This window comes from Hesperophylax consimilis, chromosome 3, assembly GCF_061612785.1.
Source record: "Hesperophylax consimilis isolate HC1 chromosome 3, BYU_Hcon_1.0, whole genome shotgun sequence".
Lineage (NCBI taxonomy): Eukaryota > Metazoa > Arthropoda > Insecta > Trichoptera > Limnephilidae > Hesperophylax > Hesperophylax consimilis.
The window spans coordinates 28111607-28130379 of NC_142838.1; the positions used below are offsets into that span (position 1 = coordinate 28111607).

At 34.1% G+C, this 18773-nt stretch overlaps 1 protein-coding gene across 9 annotated transcripts in view; it reads left to right on the forward strand.

Annotated features, from left to right (window-relative positions):
- LOC149425221 (uncharacterized) overlaps positions 1–18773 on the forward strand; it is a 205546-nt gene that overhangs the window by 48351 nt on the left and 138422 nt on the right. For all 9 annotated transcript variants that reach the window (XM_089650023.1, XM_089650063.1, XM_089650041.1 and 6 more), the window contains exon 2: positions 13851–13899. The gene's annotated coding sequence lies outside the window, so the exon portion shown is untranslated. The remainder of the gene's footprint in view (positions 1–13850; positions 13900–18773) is intronic.

Below are 18773 nucleotides of genomic sequence, written 5' to 3' on the forward strand. Positions count from 1 at the left end.
TCGCCTTTTCCCTCAAATCAACACCCATGGATCCATGGCAACCAACCTAGCAACAGTAAAGACGATAGTGTTCTATTTTTGAATAAACAGACGTGCGAACAAATACGAGAACTTTTTGTTGCTTATTTCTGGACCGTTAGGGCGGAATTCTGAATAAGAGGATTCGACCTCGCCTTGCCGAGTTCTATCGGATATATCACAGGCTCCCAAATATTTTATTTCGCGACCCCTTTTTATAAAGGCTGAGTGACCTAAGACCCTGAAACGTTTAATAAATACGTTTTTAATATGACTAAGACAGAGTAAACAAACAAACGATAACTTTTTTATGTGATATTTTATATAGTTGTTACTTGGGACGTCAGAATTGGGTCCGAAAATTTTCATAACACAAAAACTTTAAAAAATTGTGTTTTGTGGGTTATTACAATTACCCAAAATATGCTTTAATTGTTTGTAATTTTAGTCTAGTTTATCATTATTTTGGGTACTATCAGTGGCACGTTTTTATACTGTACTTTTTCGAGATAACTGCTTTAGTGACACTGTTTTAAACATTTATGATTTTTGGCTTTTAATTTCCTGATTTCGTGTTTTTTAAATTATATAATTTATTAAACTTATTAAAACAAATAGATAAAGTTCTTGTACAGACAAATCATCTTATAGAATGTTTTTGTACACATCGATAGTATCGCGGTTCAAACTAGTTTGACCCCCAGTCCCCTCTTATCCTGCAATAGGTAGTCTTACGATACAGTACACCACTACACAAGCAAGACTCTCTTTATTCCGATTACCTGTATATTTTTTTTACTTGTATCTAAATATATGTATGTTATTTTTCGTATAGTATGTCTAATTCCTGTAGAAAACTAAAAAAACAATAAAAGAGCTAAGAATTAATACACCAATGCACCGATTAAAAATGAAAAATTGCATCGCGGTTAATGTTTTCCCAGAAAATACTTCGCCTTGAAAAGCTTGCCACTTCCCTTAGATTGGGAACCCTTGTAACACAGAATGTTATCAAGCTAGATCTGCAACGAGCACTTTAACGTGCGGATGAATAGGTTAGTATCTGGAATAAACAGAGGCAAGCGCTCTCCTCGGCATTCATATTCACATTTCTTATTAAACTGTTAATAATAACATTTTACTGTTCTTATTACTCCGCGTTTCCAAGCTTAAGAGCAACGGCTGCGCGGGCTTTCTCACACAAAACTTAAAATTGGATTTGGGGCCAAAATACCAAATCAAACTATTTTTTTGTCAAATTTATAGCAATAATCTATTTATTACCTACGAATATATGCTACTTTCTTTATTTGTGTTTTAAATTATAAAATATAGGCCACTATAGAATTCAACTTTTCATGATTTTAGAAGCAACTATTATTTGTGATTTAACCAGTGGACTGCCGATAAGTCTCCGGAGAACTTGCGAACATTTTCATATTATCTTTGTTAGAATATAATAATATTAAAAAAAAACTGTTTACTATAAATTTTTTTTAATTACAATGGCGGGTTTTACCGGAACAAAAATTTGTCTTATATATATTAAAATTTGAACTCAAGAAAACTTCTTTTTTTATGACTTTATATTACATTATATTGTAACGGTAGGTAGGGCAAAATTATTTTTATAGTAATTACAATAAACTCACAAAAAATATCAACGTCAATCGGCGTTTCGCGCGCTTTTCGGTTGCTTCGTTTCTTTCCCATAAGTTGAGGTTCAGTTCGGCAGTTCGGCTCGCGGGTGTATACGTACCATAACATAACGCAAAATTGATTATTTAACGGCCTATATATTGTTTATGGCCGGTTATATCTTTTGATAAAAATATGTTATTGACGAAGGAGATAATACTAATAAATATAAACGAAACAGAACAAGACACGGAAAAATAAAAAAAGATTACGGTCACAACTAGAAATTGAACACAGGTGCTCTCGTCTTACCGGGACAGGCGTCTTAAACCACTCGACCATTGGGACCTATTTATTAAGCGTCATATTTGTCGATATCATATTTCAAATTCAGAATTAACAATATGAAAAAATATTATTCAGTTTAGTTTGGTATTTTGTCCTCAAATCCAAATTTATTTTTTGTATGATAAGGTCCGCGCAACTGTTCCTGTTAATTCTTTGTTTCTAAATCAGAACAAATAAACAAAATACATATTTTAAACATGAAATTAAGTAAAATTGTTGAAATTAATTAATCTGAATATTTTTATACGCGTATTGTAAGTTTTAGAAGAGCTTAGCATCAGTTTTGTTTATTTTGCTGGATTCACTCTGCGATTTATAATTAAGGCGATGCCATACGTAGTAATGCAAAATCATGTGTTTTTTGTTTGAAAATTTGGTCGCCTAGAAATGTTTCAGATGCTTTGATTAAATACTGCGAGTAGAATACATCTTGGCCTTTAAAATAATCTAGTATTTTTTAAATAAGTCTTTTTATAAGCCCAGAAAAAAATAATGTAAAGGCCTATGAAAACTGTTTTAAAGTTCAAAATCTCCTACTTACGAACCCATTTTCGGTTATGATTTTATTGTATAGTGTTGCAAATTAAGTTATTTATAAAATGATAAAAAAAAAATATTTATGCCTGAACATCCACAAAATAAAATAAAAGGCACTTTTTTGCCATGTTTTTTTCTTGCATCGCCATCTACGTAAGGGTTGTTATTGATAGCGGCTCAATTAAAAATATTACACGACGTAGTACATCGCCTTAACCCATACTTATTGGCTATATATACCCAGTGGCGTAGCAAATAACAAACCAACCCGCGCTATGACATTATAATGCACCGTGGAATAACAACAGGGCACATAAACCGCACACATAAATTCCACACTCAATTAGCATTTTAAACTCTATCAAGTAGTTCTTTATAAAATTAAAAGTGTTGTTTTTTAAATATATTTTTTTAGTTTAAAATTCTTTTAATGCTTTTAGAGTGAAAGTTTAATGTATTTGTGTCATATATCCTTCATAGTACAGTCATACTTCTCTCTTTCAAGTTTTTTTATAAATCGTAAATTGTATTGTTGTCTTTGGCAGTAAGGTGAAGCCTTGAAGTCAAGTTCCTTGCTTGTTATTTTCTATTTCTTTAGAAGTTGGTTTATTAGATTTATTTTTAATGGTAATAGCAATTTTTACTTATTCAATAAATTACTCAAATAATATATTACAATGTAAAAAAAACAATGAAATAAACTAACTAAAGTGTTTACTATTGATATATCTGATTAGTTTATTTCATTGTTTTTTTTTTACATTGTAATATATTATTTGAGTAAGTAAAAATTGCTATTACAATTTTATAAATCGTAAATTGTATTGTCGTCTTTGGCAGAATGGTGAAGCCTTGAAGTCAAGTTCCTTGCTTGTTATTTTCTATTTCTTTAGAGGTTGGCTTATAGGCCAGTGCAATTAGCAATTCGCGATCGAAGTAATTCCGGTAGTCCCAATTTTTTTATATGTTATATAAACTGATCCCCTGATGTAAAATCTGAGTTTCCGACCTTGGCGCACCTGTGCTCGCGCCGCCATTTTGAAAAAGCTGGCCAAAATTGGGCCAAAATCTAGTTTTTCCCAAATATCTCATTACCAATGCAAATTTTGGCTAAAGTATCTTAACAAGTATAATAGAACATAAAATAACCTACAACTTTTGTAAAAACAAATTTCTTCTATCTCTAATAGGTACCGAGGTAGAAAGTCGTAAAGGTGCGTACATTTTTGAAAAAACAAGTTTTTTGCGCGACTAGGTTTGGGTTTTATAAATACCTCGTTTCCAGTACAATTTTGTGAAAAATTTATTGATAATAATTTTGTAGAAAATAAAATTTCGTTAAAGAAATATGTATATAATTTTTATTTTTTATCTCTATTACGTATCCAAACTCTAATCCACCAAAACCAGGCCAAAAATTAAAACAGTGGTTAGGTGTTTTAAACTTGGCGTTCCTTGATTTTATTTTTCTTTAACAATTATTGTTCTAAGAACATATACGTTGACAACAATCGTCATGCCTGTGTCAGACCTAGCTATAAATATAGTATTACATACATTCCCAATGGGAAGACCACTAAAATTGGCCAAGCCACTACATTTGTGCTCGCAGCTTGGTCTGACATGCCTATCAACGTAATCACAACATACATTTAAGATTATTAATACAATTAAGATTATAAGGCACATAAAAAAGATAAAAAATTGGTATTTTCGTAAAATTAACATTTATTGAGATTCTTTTCTTTATTAGTTAAGTTTTCAGCATAACAAAAAATAAAATTAATGCTAGATCAGTTTAGACAGAAGTACGAGCCCTTGACTATAGTTTCTTACTTCTGGCCCTGAATAGCTTCTTCATCTGTCTCATCACCCAAATTTGTGGCGACTGGGTCATCATATTCCTCGTCATCGTCATCAACGAAGGCTTCTACAGCATTCTCGCAGGAGTTGCCATTGCAATGAATGCAGAGTAGGGAACATTTCAAACCCGACTTTCTGCAGGTCCACTTTCTAGCGCAACCTTTTTTGCATTGACATGATATAAAGTTCAGCAAGGCCTGAGGTGCAGCTTCCTTCAACATTGTTACTGGAGTAAGTAACCCAACAGCATCCTTTTTCCACCCCCATTCAGCGGATCTTTATCGTGACCAAGCCAAGTCTGCACTTGCAAGTATGTTCTTGAAGCGTGTTGCTGGACTGCATCTTTGGTGGGTGGTAGCTTAGATAAATTGAATATGTTCTTTTTTACTCCTTTGACAAAAATGATGTACCTTAAATTTTCCAAATTTGATATCTCGTTGCCGCCATACAAAGTGCTAATAGTTGTTCGGCAGCCAAAGTGATTGTTTCTGTCTTTGATTTTGGGTCTTGAAATACACGAACAAGTTCATTCACTGAGTGGTTCTTGAGAAGAATATTACAAAATTTGTGTTTGCCTTGACCGAACGGAGCTCCAGTTGTATCGCAACCACTTATGCCATGAAGGAATAAAATGTTTTCAACTATTTCAATGTATTTAAAACATTTGTTCGAGTACAACGCGTTAGGTGATTTACCTTTTCCAACTTTTTGGTAATATACGTTGGGAGGTGAGAGAGCTGTGAGGAGTACCAGCAGATCAATATCCTGACTACATCATGTTGAGATGACAACGAATTTGCTGTGTTCACTATGAGAACGTCAGCATCCTCTTCAGCTTGTACTGTCGTTATGTGGGATCGTGCAAATGAGGTTCTGAGTAGAGAAATAAAACGAGACTTGTTCTTATCATTTCCCAGAAACTTTTCCTGTGGCACTTGTGGGTGCATGCTTTCAAAAAACAAAACTTCAGCAGAAGTTGTAACTCTGGCATGCCGTGCTCTTTCCACCCCTTTAGTGCTTTTATTTTCCATAGAATCTGGGTATCCATCGAATACCACTACTGCATTGGATCCATAATGATTTTGTACATACCTGACATATTGCTGGAAAATTACTGAAAAAGGTTGAGCACGACCCCATACAACTTTTTGCATTAAATATCCTCCATTAATTACATGTATTTTACTGCTTCCCAGTTCTGTATTATTTGGTAGAGGGTTGAATGATGAATAAAATATAGACTTCGTTCCTTTGCGCATGCCTTCCTCTGAGAAAAGAGACAATGGTACAGGAGAGAGTTCATATTGAATAGCATTAATGAATCTATTGCCATAGTCACACCCTGATTTTTGACACTGCTGGTCACCGCCGCAAGAGAAACTATCGCATCATTACGTTTTAAGTGTAGGTAACTTTAGACATAGCTAATTTCCCCATCTTTTCAGCCATGTGACAAGTGACTTTGCTATCCCCGATTGTGCCACTGCTAATAGACATAATCACGTTTGTTTTAGGAAATGGTTCATGGAAAGCAAACCAATCAATGAGAGTTTTAACGTCTCGATCATCCAATTCTTGTAGGCCTCATCTCTACATGTTGCTCTGACGTTCTGAGATTCAATCCCACAGAATTTTTTTGGCGCTTATTGCACTGGCCTATTATTAGATTCATTTTAAATGGTAATAGCAATTTTTACTTGCTCAATAAATTACTCAAATAATATATTACAATGTAAAAAAAACAATGAAATAAACTATATATCAATAGTAAACACTTTAGTTTTTAATCCTGATTGTTTTTAAATGATTAACAAGTGTTGTTATTTTAATTTTTTGTTGAGAGATTCATAAAGCTTTTACGAAATCTGTTTGTAAATAGTATTTAATAGTCTTTTTAACCCTTGGCTACTGCACGTGTACTTTAAATGGAGTGCAATTTTAGCTCATAATTGCATTCTTCAAATGCAGTTTTAATGGTAATGCACAGAGGGCGTTAGCGAAAGCATGCACATATCACGCGGCGAGATAAATGGCACCGAAACTGCGCTGTACCTACTTCCCTTCCCGCCCCTCGTACCGTAGTCGGTATACCGCCTGTCAGTATGCATTATCCTCGTGTATTGGATGGATTGTATTGGATTCCCGATAGTGCAGTAGTCGATTATTCATATTTGATTTTGGGAATTTTGCGGCGAGCTTTTTGGATCAGCATTTTTATAGACTCCCCGCGATACGACAATTTTCTGACAAAATTGTGTTCGCTTGATGGAAATGGTTATGAATATGAATAATCCGACGAGTTATGCCGGCGGGAAATATTATGCTAAACTACTTTGCTCGGATGATGAAATTTCCGAAATCATTTTCTTTTTTGTGGAAAAAAAATAAACACATTCGGTGAACGGTGACACCGAGAAAATGCCATTTTATTTATTCATTTATTTATTAAATGACATTGTTCAAAACCGTGCTTGATATTATTTTAAATGAAGTTAATAATAAATAAATTATGACTTCCCGTAGTTTAACGGTATGGGTGGAGATTGTGGTTAGATTCATGCCGTATCGTAAACATTTATTGACATAGATATTAAATTTTCATGTGCGAGTGCTTCCAGTCTGGGTGTTATATTGTGTGCTTTATCTTTAAAGGATTTAAGTCACTGTAGGTTTAGAATATTTATAAAAACTTCAAAAGATTTCTAGAACCTGTTAGTTTTTGTGGAGATGTAGCATCTGGATCTAAAAGTGTGCCTGTTTTATTCGTCCTCACCAAATAATATTCAAAAATTCAAATTTTAGAACACAAAAAATACTGCTTAGCATTTTTTTCTTGGAATTAAGGACAATTAAAATTGATGAAAACCCACAGCATCTCTATATAAAACATACGCCCTGAGGACCTTATTCATTTTGTACAAAAAGAACTCCACCATTGAACAACAAAACATTCGCAGTAAATAGAAACATTAACCCGAACAGAACGTTGAAACCAAAAGCATCGCTTCTAATGTTTATTTAGTGATTAAGGTGTTCAATCAAGTGTAGATAGGAGTTGCCTGGAGGAAAACTAGTAAATAAATAAACTTGATACTGAATAAATGCTTGCGAAGGTATCCATTGAAGAAGAGGTCACTGTCAGATTGACTCTTCCGTTACTCTAGACCGATTGAGACCGATCAATATTCTGATAGTTTGTTGACTGTTGTATATTGTATATTATGTATTGCTTTGGACGTGTTGCCTTTGTTTGCCCGACGATCAAACGATGTTTAAATACACTGAAGGTGTTTGCTAGGCGTATCCTTTGCCCGGAAGCGGCGGAATAAGAAATACGGCGCAGCAGATAGTACATCGAGACGTATTCCCCTTTAAACCTTTACAAAGTGCGTAATAAAGACACACCTGTGAAGGTAGGTGTGTCTTCGCCAGCCATATATCTGGTAGCCCTATTCTTTGTAACTGAATCTCAACTCGGCAGCGTCTTATTGTCTCCGCCTGGTGTGCTTTTCAAGGCATTATTTGGAGCAACAAGAACCCAATTCGTATTTTTAAATCACACTTTCTCAAACTTATTTGACTTACCGCCCTCTTTTAAAATGAATTTTCTTAATCCTCGTATCTCCTCTAAGAAAAATATAACTGAAAAAGTCTTAAAAATAATTTATGAAAATAAACATGAAAATACATTTTTATAATGCATTTCCTGCGACGTGAAACCCTACGATTTGAAACCCTACGACCTGAAACCCTAAGAACTGAAATCCTACGATCGATTGGTAGTAATGTATTTATTTTTATTGTGTTTAATAATAATACATTTTCAAATTAACACGTTCGCGGGCAGTGAGTCACCCTACTTTGGCACTATTTTTTTGTATTAGATTTTTGCGAATGCTCTAGCATTTCCGTCATGATACGTACCAACCAACACCATCAAGTGCGACGCGAATGCTATAGCAGACGTATCTCAATACATTTGACGCATGCTATAGCATACGTAACCACGCGGGATACGCCGGGCGAGCTGTACGGGAAGGGGTAAACACTGTTTTATCTTTGTGTGCAGAAAAGGTCTCATGTGACAGTAAGCGATCTGTGGTTGTGTCAGCAGTGACAGTAAGAAATAGACTACCTATATTTTATAAGGATAAAGCAACTGCTCAAGCATATCTGACAAAAAAAACTCAATAAACTTCGAATGCTATAGCATCCGCGACATAATTAAACTATCCAATGCGAATGCTATAGCATGCTCGTCCGGGAACGTGTTAAGTCAAATTTCATAATGTTATGATATAAGGTTAGTAGTAATGTGCCTTTTGATTTATTGATTTATTCCGAATTACGACCAACAAAAAAATTATATATAGTAAAATGAAAAACTATTTTTAAATATTCGTAACGCTTTCTTATTTATCAAAACGGTTCAACATTCGTCAACTATTTTCAGCCTGCAATAAAAAAAACATTATTAGCTGTCGAAAAGTTGAATGGACGAAAGCGTAGAACCTGTTTCCAAGTTCGGAGGTCGCGCTTTCGGAGTATCAGGCCCTAAAGCTTAGAATAAATTTCCACTTGAACTAAGACCGATAAAATCTCTACGAAACTCAAAACTCATCTCTTCAGAATTTCATTTCCACAAATACATAATAAATGTGAAATCCTTGTTTGAAAGCTGACCACAATTTCTGTAACATTATATTTTCTGAAATAAGACAAATAAGTGCAGTTTTAAGTAAAACCAATTAAGTGTTTTGTAAAGGATTTATCAAGTTTACTTTCTTTGTTAATAGATGTGTCGTTGGAAATTCACATTACTTATTTCATCGAGAATAGATAAAAAGCGGACATTCACGTGATTTTTTTTTGCTTTGCTTCTTATTTAACCTGGTTTATTCTTATAAATTGAATTCTCAAATGTGCGCGCAAGGCCATCGATAATAACTTTGTATACCACCATAAATTCGGTGACCGGATAAATCATCAAAATGATAATTATCACATCTTTAAAAAGTTATATAAAGTCATGGAAAGTGATGAAAGAAAAACTTTATTAACTGGATTAAGCAGGTTAGTTAGGTTAGGTTAATTTTTCGGTTAGTTTAATTTTTAGGTTGAATTGGTGTACATTATAAATACCAAAAATATGATTTAGATAAATTGAAGGTTTTCCCATCGTTTCGCTTGAATAGAATACAAATAAAATAAATAAATTACTCAATAAAAAATATAAATGTAAACTACTAAAAAAATTTTTTTTAATAGAAATGTATGAACGTATAAAGGATTTTTTTTTAATTAAAGTATTATTGCTAAGATTTTCTGTGACAGTTTCACTTGATTAACTTTTTTGCTTTCTTATAAAATTATTTACAAAATAAATAAAAAACAGTTTTGTGCTTGAAATCGAACGTTTCTAGACTCCGTTTGTCAAAAGATTTTAATGTCTATTACCTACAATATAAGGTATACCAAGAATATACATATTTTTGGCTTGTAGCTTCCTCTTAACGACTCTGCAATAACCATCGGCATTATCAACGTCACCCGCAGACAATTCAGCAAGTATTTTTTGACGCACGTCACGAAATAGTAAAACTGCCCCCGTGATCTTTTTAAACTTACTTTTACCTCAAAATTGTAATCTTCTCCGTAATATATTGGTGTATAACCATTTTATTGAGAAAATGAAGAAATAAATATGTTTCGTTTCGTATCATGGTAATATATATTTTTATAATTATTTTTGAATCAAAAAATATTGATACGACAGTTAACCATGCAAGTTTAAAAAAAAAACCTGAGAAATTCAATGCAGGATCCTCTCATTAACTTCATAACATCATTCCGTTTAGTAACGTACTCATTATGGCAAGCAATCCATTGGTTACGAGGGAAGCAACATATACAATTGCCTCCCAGACGAAATTAAAAATGAAAAAAGTATAGGTACATTTAAAAAAAAATTGTTCAGTTTTATGCTCAATCAACAAAACAATGAAAGTGAATAATATCAGTGTGTAATATATTTATGTGTAATATATATGTTATTTCTAGTTAAATAAGTGAAAAATGTAATTTTCTTTTATCTAGAATAAAAAAAAAAAAAATTAAAAAAAAACGTATCTTTTCTTGCATAAATGAAAACGGTCGAGAGAAATCAAATAAAATGTAAATGCTATGTATACATACGCGAGCCAAACTGCCGAACTGAATCTCAACTTATGGAAAAGGAACGAAGCAAATGGCGCGAAACGCCGCTTACAGTTGCTTCGTTCCTTTCCCGTAATTCGTGGCTCGGTTCGCGTTTCGGTTCGCAAATCTATACCTACCATAACAAGTAGTCATTATGACATAGAAAGCGCCAATGTCGTTTTTATAATACCAAAAATATGGTCACGTGGTTGTCCTCCAGCTCGTCGAAATGTGATAAGCATTAAATTGATTTAATCATACTGACTGTCAGAAAATGAACACGTGTTCATAAAATTTGTATACGTGCATTTCGTATTTCGAAATAAGCACTTTGTATTATAACGAAATTACAAAAATATTTTTTCCATTTTTTGGAATGGATAGCACTCTGTTTTCAGCTACTTGGTGAGATAATGACACACCGTATTACTACGCCATATATACTATATACGATGCAGCAAAAACCTACTCTCATTCCAAGAAAACCCACTTCAATAATATGTAGAATATGTATGGAATAGTCATAAACTTGACTTATTACTACGGCGCGGGGCGTTAATACATTTTATTTACTTTATGCATTGTATTGCGTTAAGAAATTATTGCACGTTAAAAAACTCATTTTGGATATTATAAATAAACTATAGTATAAAATTGAAGGCACCTGTAAAACATAAGGTAATGTTCTCTCTAACTGTCCAATGCCAATCTATCCTCGTCACCGTCGGGAAATCTCATTTGACCGGATCTCCCCGGCACTTGGACCTCCGCTTGAACTTGGGTGTGCGATAAGGGGGGCGCTGCGACCCACCCCCACCACCACCCCCCACAACCTTTACTTTCTAACTCCCCCCTCCCCCACCTGATCTGTATGCCGAGGACCACGTGCCTGGATCACCATCTATTCCGAATTACACGGAGGGCCTTCACCTCGCTCCACCCTCCAGTCTCCAATCTTCAACCTTCTTACCCCCCGAATCTTAGGGAGTCGCGTTTTCTGAAACTACACACTGGAATTGTATGGACACCACTGAAGATATAAAACGATAGAAGTGCGTTATAGGCGTGCCCGAATTAAGGTAAATTTTCATCTTGCTTCTGGTAAAATTAGATACACACATTTTCAATTTTTTAAATTAATATTTTTGAACAAATATTATTTTCATTGGTATTTCTGGCGCAAGGGAATTCAAAAGTCTCATGTGAATTGACATCATCCACTGAAAAGCGTGTCTGAGTGCCTGAAGTTAGATGTATTTGGCCTTACTTGGGTCAAGTTGAACAAACTCGTACATTTTCAAATGTCGAATTTCTTTCTTAAACAAATAAACAATTTCATTGGCCTGTATGGGGCAAGGGAATCGAAATAATAATTTATTTAATATCAACGGTATAAATATACCATAAACAATGATAACATGTCACAGTTAAAATCGTAGAAATATTTAAAAAAAAGAATTACAAATATATGTGGCATTTGATTGTGAAATGACATTAGAGAGTAAGTAAGTAAGTAAACAAGAGATACAAGTACATAAGTTTCTACAGTGCAAATAAGGTAGAATTAGATTAAATTAATATTGATTGAAAAGATTTGATAGCATAGCCCTCTTGTACCTACATTTACCATTTATCATGTATTGTTTCACAGTGCTTTCACACAAACGAAGTAATGAATTCCGTGAGACCATCATGAGTAAGGTCTTTGACGTTTGGTCAATTTCATCTTACTTACGGTAATATAATTATCATAATAAGGTTTAGTTTGAATTCTAGATACAAAATTTACCAAACTCGGGAGGAATTGAAAATGTATAAAAATAGACTCAAATGTGTTTGAATTTGAGATACCTATAAAATTTACCCAAATGATAATCCAGGGGAGAATAGTGGAAACAGGATAAAGGAAGCAGCTACAATTAGAAGAAGAGACCAGTGCATTGCAGATTAACATTGTCGTGAAATTAAATTTAACTAAATTTCCCAACAAAATTATTGTGTTATGTTTATTAAATTAAAGAATAAATGGTAACCAGCAGACAATCGAAATAACGTGTTATGCTGCTTATAGACATGAGAAAAAACGCGCGAGCAGAGCAATTGCTTCATTCCTTTCCCATAAGTCACAGTCGGCAGTTCGGTTCGCGTGTTTTTACCCATTATTTTTTTTTTTTGGTTTTAGGCATTTCACCCTGAACACCTTTATGTTCTCCATGATCTTAACGTATTCCCTTTAATATTATTGAGTCGCCACATATCATGAATAACCATAATCAAGCAATTGCTTAATTATCATTATCCTCAAACTACCAATCACAAGCAGCTCGGATGAAATCTTTAGGAAAATCTGTGTTATGGATATTAGGCAACTTTATGCCAAAAATATACTAGCATACCTCTTCAAACACAAAACTACTTTTGACAATGTTCAAACTGCTTGTGATACTAGAACCAAAGGACATAATCTCTAACAAATCCCTTTCGCTAAAACAACTTTTCGCCAGAGAAATTTTAGATATTTTGCAACAAGGCTATTTAATGCTCTCCCACTAGCCATTAGACTGAACTAATTTTTTTCGAAATATAAAACAGACATCAAGTCTTGGATCATCAGCCAAGACAGATCCAAGATCAAAATTTTTATAAAAATTCCCTTATAAGTATGTAATGATAATATTCGGCTAATTTATATAGCGCCGTTTTCGTGAGAAATCACCTCAAGGGCGCTGTGCTAGATGCTGATTAACCAATTTATCATTTATTATTATTATTTACTATTTTTTATCATTTATTATTATTATTTACTATTTTTTATCATTTTCATATTGTCATTTAATGTTATGAAATATTGTATGTATCATGTATCAAATAATATGTAAACATTAATTTATGTACTCAATACGTCTGTCTCGACACAGGTTTATCCTAGTGAGACAGACATCGAAAATAAACCTGTAAAAATACATTTATATTGCTAATAAAAAAAATAAAAAAAAATAAATCCTTTCCCACAAGTCGTGGTTCAGCTCGGCAGTTTGGCTCGCCTGTGTATACGCACATTTATGTTCTCCACGATCTTAACGTATTCCCTATAATATTATTAAGTCACCACATATCATGAATCACCACTTTGCTCCGAAGGGTCGCTGTTGAAGTTTTTATCAGGCGGTGAACAAGGGTTGCTTTAGCGGAAGCTATTTAACATTTTTATCGTGTTAATTAATGTATTTTCTTCTGTATTGTTCCAGTGTTGAGCTGTTCATTCCAGCTTTGGGTCAGATGTCCAAAACTATAACAGTAAGTATCCCCTTAAATACCCTATCTTATTCCACTACGGGCCGGAAAACCCTTCCTATTAAAAACCCCTGTACTCCCATACTCTAAGAACCGTAAAAAATACCTACATTATTCTTCGTTATTTCCACAATTTCCAAACATTGGTAATAGTTTGTGTTAAAGTTAGACAGTAAAATATGCATTTAAAAAGGTTTAGTTAATTATTGTGTCATGACATATGCACTTATTTTTTCTGTTTTAAGCGCACGCCTAACAGCCTATAATGAACCGTGGAATGTTTAAATATTCTTTTAACTGTAAAAAAAAAACACAATACCCTGTATAATTTTACATCGAAATTTTTCTTATTCGTTTCAAGAAAAAAACATTGAACTTTCTTCGCCTGTTTATTCCCCTTATTTTGTAAGGTGATATGTTTGCCCAATTTACGCGTGTTTGTTGAGCTTTGTTCGTTATGTAACAGCATTAAAATGTTTCTTGCGGATGCAAACGTACCCCCCTGCCATTATCAGCAGGTTAATTTTTGATGAACCTCCCCTCGGAGAAAAGTTGATACCGGGGATATCTTATTTCAATGTCAGCTTTCTCAGCAGTTACCAGTCACAATCACAATATCCAATATAGCCCTGTCCTGTTTTATTTTCTCCTGGCATCGCCACTTTGTTTAACTTTCCCCAATTCGCTTATCGCCCCCCGACCTTTATTGAGCTCCAGAAAAGGCGAAACCCGCCCTCCAAGGGAGATACTATCACCGTTCTAGATTAATCTTTGATATGCATATATATTTCTTCTTCACTATATCCGCGATTTCGATAAAAGAAACAAGACATATTCAAATACACTTTTGGTAAATTGCATTTCTCGCTCCCTTTGAATAAAATCATAGATAACAATGGAGATGGGCCATTTACCATTATTAGTACAAAACCGCACGCACAAAAGTGTCATCGTTTCATGCGCACAGCGGCCCCCCGCCTTTGTTTCTACCTACATGCAATACGCGTATACGCGCATTGTATAACTAACAGTCGGTGCGCATCCATGCTTCCCTTTGTTTCTTTTATCTATAAACAAAATAAACCTAATACGTTATTGTTATGGTTAGGTATACTGTGATTGCAAAATTTGGAGCCTGTACTTTTATGCTTATGTCGAAATCTCCGCCCTTTATCTTTCGGTGATATTGAAAAGGTCGCCAAAATGTTCAAAATTAATACAACCATTATTTTTGTTTTAATTAACCGGAGACAGGGATTTGAGTAGGGTGTATGTGTATTAAAATCTTGTAAACATTACAGTTTACACAAGCAGGTCACGTCTGATTATCGGGCGAAGGAAACATGCACCAGGTATCGGTAGCTCTTAGCTAGTAGCTATTAGGTATCAGGTACCAGGTATCAGTAGCTTTCTAGTAGGTAGCAGTTGCCGGGTAGGTTCACCCGGTATATATATGGAACTGGCCGTGTACGAAACGCTTCCGGGCGGCGTTGCCGCTAGTAAAGTGGTGTATGCGCCCCGTCACGTCATTGGCGCTATTATTACGGTTGTCACGTGATTGGTCCGTTTCACAAAATCGGATAATCCGATCGCAATAGTACTGGAGGGGAATCTACTTGTTTAATGATTCGGACAGTCAAGTAATTACGGCAATCAACGGGGACACGGCCGATTCGCATCCTCGTTGTAATATTTGGAAATTCAATCATTTTACCCCGATAGAGATTCTTTACTTAGCTAATGGGATGATGTTTCGCATGTTTGGAAAGTAAATTTGTTTCGTGTTTGCCCAATCTTTGAACGCGGGCGGGAGCGTCCTTTCCGATTTCTCGGAACTAAAAAAAAAAGAAAATTGTCACGGTGATCCCATCACAGACTGATAAAAATAGCAATAAGTATGCAAATTTTGTCGGCTTGAAAGTGGTATAATTATAATAATGTGTTTTCCCTCACCCTTTGCACGAAGGGTTGTCGTAACTTTCTGCCATTTCAGTCGATCGTTGCGGACATTTCGGCATATTTTTATTGATTCTTCGTAGCTGTGAACGACCCATTTGCTGGGTATTTAGCGTGTGTGGCGTCCGCAGTCGTTACCATTTTCCACACCAATGCCTATTGACGGGTATTTTTATATGCTGGATCGCGCCTCTTCTCACTACTTCACATGTTATTGTAGCAGGGACGCTTTCAAAGTGCCCCTCAATGGGAACCCTTTAAATCTGATCTACCAGGTTAACTGAGTGTTCGGGGTTGAATATGCTCAGTGTCAAAAAATTACTTTACGCCTTTGCTTTTATACATTTAGAACGATAAATGCAAAGAATAAATGTTTAATCGTTAATGCTTTATTTGGATCTTGAAATAAGGGACTACAGTCCATTTTATAATTTTTTTAAATCAAAAATGACCTTCTAACTTAAATGCCTGTACACTTATTTTTTGTATGCCTGTACAATAAGTTTTAATAGTTAGAATAATTAACAAAATTTTAAAGCTAATTCGTACAATTTGACGGTGTATTGTTAAAAGACACAAAATTCAAAACCCGCGTAGATCTGTGCCGTGACTCTAGAAACAACCGATGCAATGATGGGATTTTATTCATTTTTAAATAACGGTTTATTCATTCTACTTATAATTAATTATAAGTAATAAAACATATATATTCATAATCATCGTTTGTTGACTTATACGAATAAATATTTTTTAAGCCATAATATTTTTCACTGGTGAAAATATTATATAGCGGATAATAATGTCGGCCCAATTGTGCCTATTCTGTGCAAGGTTGAGGCCCAGCGTTTTTCTTAACGTTTTCACGCACTTTAGGCGATAACTATTATTTGTGCTCGGATATTGTTCTTTAGTTGTTCACTCGACGTTAGCTTATGGACATAGAAGCGTCTTTTAAGATAGTGGATAACCCTATAAAGATAAAGATAATGGACAGATAAAGAAAATTGGAGCGGTTGTATCTGTTGGTTTCTAGCCGCTGTCTACTAAATATTAATAGTGACACCGGAGTAAACAATTTTAAATTATAATAAAGTACTTTATAAAAAACTATGGTCAAAAACGAACTGTCTAAATTGAATTTTACGGAAATTGTTTGGTTTAAAATTAACAAGCTCTATTAATTATTTGCTCTTCGCGAAAATTTAAATAAAGTCTCAAACAGCGTCATGATTTAAAAAGCACTATTTATCGCTGTAGATACTAATAACAAGTGTTTATTTTAGACCTTTTAGGACAAATAATAAACTGATGTTTCGGTATATATCTTTATTGCCAATAATATTAATAACTTACCGAGTTACCGTGCTTGGGTTTAATAGATCAATAAAACCTTTCTCACATTCGAACAAATGGCTAACATTTATTAACAAATAATAATGCTTAATGTACACCATTCACAGTGACTGCCTCTCCCTTCGCGGGATCAGGTACTGGTATTCGCATGTATCCGGGAGCATTACGCCAGCAATATTTCCCCATCTTCTTTAACGGAATTATCTCTCCAAATTTATTGCACCCAACCCCTTGATTCGTGAGGCCTCGAAGCCTCCCAGTCTCGTAAGCTCCACCCCAGCGTGGCCAAGAGAACTCGTATGAATTTTTAAAGCTCACCCGCGAACATTCTGAAATATTGTTTAAGTGAGATGTATATTTATCTTACTGTCCTCCTCTCCTCTATAACGCGCCCTTTACGCGGCTATTCCACCCTCCTCGGGCAAGAACTCTAATTCAATTTAATCCGAAGGTTCTTTTCTCGCTGCGTTCTTCCCGCTAAGCATTCCTAGTGTGCGCCGTCAAATCTGTTTCACTGAGGTGAGTTTATTTTATTAGCGGTGGGAAAAATAAGTCGCTTCCATGGTTTTTCTCGGAATTAACTCAATACTTCAGATTTTTCCTCTTGCTTTTTAACAATCTTTAGAGGAGAATCTCTGGTATATCTTAATTCCAATAATTTTGAACAAAATTAATTTTAAATTCTTGATTTGTGTATGTGTTTGTGTGTCGAATGTAAATCTTGAGTGACTGAACACGTCAGTCGCTTACCTAGAATATTTAAAAAAATAATTTTCTGATATTTATATTAAGGCTTACTCGTTGACCATTTTTCTTTAACAATATTCCCCATAAAAAGATATCACCCTTCTTGAGCAGCTTTGAAGTCTTCTCTACTAATTAGTGTAATCGAATCTGAAATGTTAATTCTCCATCAATATCGTATCATGAATAATGGCTGATTATCTTTGATGGATTTTATAATTCGTTTAATAGTAAGTTCCGCGAAGTTCTTCCTCGAAACAGTGTGAACATTTCCACAAAACCCGAATTTGAATAAGGAACTCCAGTGAAAATATTATTACTTAAATTTGATAAAAATCGCTTATTCTGAATATGTAAGTTTTATTATACATATATTCAGAATTTTAAAATGTCTAAAACACCACATGATGACTGACGTCATTACATCCCATTTCATTCTGGTTTTGTATGAATTTTTTTGTTTTTAAGTTTTGTTTTCGTATTATATATCTTTTTATGTATCTTCTCTTTTACTCATTTTCTCTATTCTTAAATCCTGTATTCCTCTAGGATAATTTGAAACCTGTTAAATTAACTGTCCTAAAACGGGAAACCTTCCTAGTTGGACAGTCAAAAGCTTCCTTGCATAAAATATAATGAGTATTATTAAAAAAAAAAAAAATGTATGTATCTACTTTACTTCTGATGAAATTGAAACTTCGTTTAGGTAACTTTAGGCTATATATTGTTGTTAGATATGAAAAAAACAATTATTAATAACCCTTATCTAGAATATTATCATGGGAAAATTTAAAAACCAACCAGTGGAATTATGATAATGTATT